The sequence below is a fragment of the Scyliorhinus canicula genome, chromosome 17, assembly GCF_902713615.1.
Source record: "Scyliorhinus canicula chromosome 17, sScyCan1.1, whole genome shotgun sequence".
NCBI lineage: Eukaryota > Metazoa > Chordata > Chondrichthyes > Carcharhiniformes > Scyliorhinidae > Scyliorhinus > Scyliorhinus canicula.
In genome coordinates, this window is record NC_052162.1 from 131376115 (window position 1) to 131379422 (window position 3308).

The window sequence follows — 3308 nt, forward strand, 5'->3', positions numbered from 1 at the left end:
GCTTCTGAATGTTGCCGTTGTGAAACTCTGTATTAGCGGCTGATGGGAGCAACGAGCAGCAATTCAATCCTGCCTCCATGACCCTTCTGACACTTGCCCACGGCCCACCCCCGGGGCGCAACCCCCACTTTGAAAACCCCTGCTCTAAATTTATTTTAAAGAAATAATGAGGGACTATTTTTAGGTTATTAAGAAAGAAAGAAAAGAAAATCGCTTATTGTCACGAGTCGGCTTCAATGAAGTTACTGTGTAAAGCCCCTAGTCGCCACATTCCGGCGCCTGTTCGGGGAGGCTGGTACGGGAATTGAACCGTGCTGCTGACCTGCCTTGGTCTGCTTTAAAAGCCAGCGATTTAGCACAGTGTGCTAAACCAGCCCCTAGACATTGACATATGTTGCACGGAGAAACTGACTTTGAAACAATCGGGACAGAATTAAAAACACTGGAATCTATCAGAGGGAGTGAAATTAAAGTGAAGGGGGATATAGAATCTGGATTTAGAAAATATCCACAAGGTGGATGCAGGTGAACAGGGAGCTGGAGAATCTTTATAGTCCGTGCATGAACCTTTGAACCAGATGTGTTTACGATGCCAATAATTTAGAATTGTGAGAGATGGAGTGCAGGTGGGGAGGATGAATCTGTCAATAATGATCACATTTTACTGGAAAAGATTTTACATTTATTCTCGGTGGCAGCACAAGGATTTGTGTTGCTGATTCTAATCATAATAGTAACTTTAGAATATTATCTATGGAATGTTACCAAGAAATTTGGAAAAGAAGCTTGTAGTTTAGAAATAGCTGGGTTAATCAGAAATTAGTTTGTGTGAAGTCAATAAGGACACTCCTTCTTCAAGGTGGGGAGATCTGTAATAAATCACTGTCTAATAACCTAATAAAATCTTCAGAAATGTATTGATTATAGGAATTGGTGTGTGTGTGTGTGTGTGTGTGTGTGTGTGTCTCTCTCTCTCTCTCTTGCTTTGAATTAAGGATTCCTGGCTTGACAAACACAGGGAAATGTATCCCAGTATCACCTCATAGGGATGGAGTTAGGGCAATGTTTTTCAAAATTTTTTTCCGGGGACCCATTTTTAGCAACACGGCCGACCTTCGCGACCCACGCCGGCCGACCTTCGCGACCCACGCCGGCCGACCTTCGCGACCCACGCCGGCCGACCTTCGCGACCCACGCCGGCCGACCTTCGCGACCCACGCCGGCCGACCTTCGCGACCCACGCCGGCCGACCTTCGCGACCCATGCCGGTCGACTTTCACGGCCGACCTTCACGACCCACCATTTTCCCTTACCTTGTTTGTTGCTGACAAAAGTGGAGGAGATGATTTTGGGTCCCTTTGGCTCCAATGGTCCCTTTGTCCCCGCGAACTTGTTAAAAAAAAAAGCTGCAACCGTATAAAAAAAATACGGCCACACTGCGCATACGTGCCTGATCATCGGTGCGCATAGTTTCGCACATGCGCACCGATGATCGAGCATGTGTGTGCAGTGCGGCTGGATTTTTAAAAATATGGTTGCGGCCATTTTGAAGGCCACTTGCAGCTGGCGTATTTAAAAGCCGGCTGTTGCGCACGGATTTGCGCGATCGGGAGCGCCGCGACCGACAGCTCTGCGACCCTCCCGACACCCGCCCCGCGACCCACCTGCGGGTCGCACCGAGTTTGACAATGCCTGAGTTAGGGAATGGAATTTGTAATGGTGACTGAAGACAATGGCTTTGGTCAAGTTTTAATTGGAGGAAATTTCTGCTCATCCAGATAAGCAGTTTGATAATTTAGTAACTGTGGAGGAATGGAGAGGGATGGGGGTGAGGTAGAGCTGGGTGTTGTCAGTGTACATGCGAAAACTAACACGGTGCTTTTGGATGATGTCACCCAGTGGCAGCGTGTAGATGGGAAATAGGAGGGGCCGAGGACAGATCCTTTATTAAGATGGGTGATGATGGTGGATTTAAAGGTGAGAGGGACAGTACCGGAAGAGAGAGAGACCTGTTGACATTATCAGTGAACACGGGGAAGCTGGGTGATCAGTAGTTCAGTGAGAATAGGGTCAAAGCAGCAGAATGTGGGTCTCATGGACAACAGGAGCACTGAGAGGGCACAAGAGAAGACGGCAGAGAAACTGGAGAAAGACGTGAGTTCAGGGCTCAGAAGCAAAGGTCTGGCCCCCGGTGGGTTAGTGGAGCGGAGTGAAGCAGCTGATCGGATTGGCTCAATCTCAGACAGCTCCTCACACTTGTTGGGGTTGAGGATGTAGGAGACGAGGACAGGGAGAGCATTTCAAAAGGAACTAATTCATGTTCGAGTTATGAAAAAGACACAACACACTGCTCAACACAAAGGTGATTTATTTGGCTTTATGCAAGATATAAACCCTGTAAGTGGACCCCAATGAACATGGTTCAGTCCTGGATGTAAATAACAGCAAAATCCCATCACTGTAGTTTCTTGTGGCCGCGCTGCTGTCTCAGCAGGTTGGATGACTGACTGAAACCCTACCCACACTCGAAGCAGGTGAACGGCCTCTCCCCGGTGTGAGTGCGCTGGGGCAGAACAAGCTCAAATAATCGCCTGAATCCCGTCCCGCAGTGAGACCATCTGAACGGTCTCTCGTCAGTGTGACCATGTTGATGGTGCATCAGTACCCCAGAACTTTTATAGCACTTCCCACAGTCTGGGCATTTAAAAGGTCTCTCCACAGTGTGAACTCGCTGGTGTGACACCAGACTGGGTGAATCTGTGAATCCCTTGCCACACTCAGAGCAGACAAATTGTCTTTCATTGGCGTGAAGCCGCTCGTATTCGCAGTGAAGAAGACTGATTAAACCCTTTCCCACACTCGGAGCAGGTGAACGGCCTCTCCCCAGTGTGAATGCGCTGGTGTATAGTGAGTGCAGCTGATCTCTTGAACCCAGTCCCGCAGTGAGAGCATCGGAATGGCCCCTCCTCAGTGTGAACTCACTGATGATGTATCAGCAGGTTGGATGATTGAGTGAATTCCTTCCCACACACAGAGCAGGTGAACGGCCTCTCCCCACTGTGAACTCGCTGGTGTCTCACCAGATCAGATGACTGAGTCAATCCTTTCCCACATGTGGAGCAGGTGAACGGCCTCTCCCCAGTATGAGTCCGTCGATGAGTTTCCAGTGTAGACGGGTAAATGAATCCCTTCTCACGGTCCCCACATCTCCATGATTTTCCAGTGCTGTGAACTGTGCTTTTTCCCTCCATCTTCAAAATATGATGATATTCAGGTTATGAAAAATTGGACAACTCTGTCAGATCCCG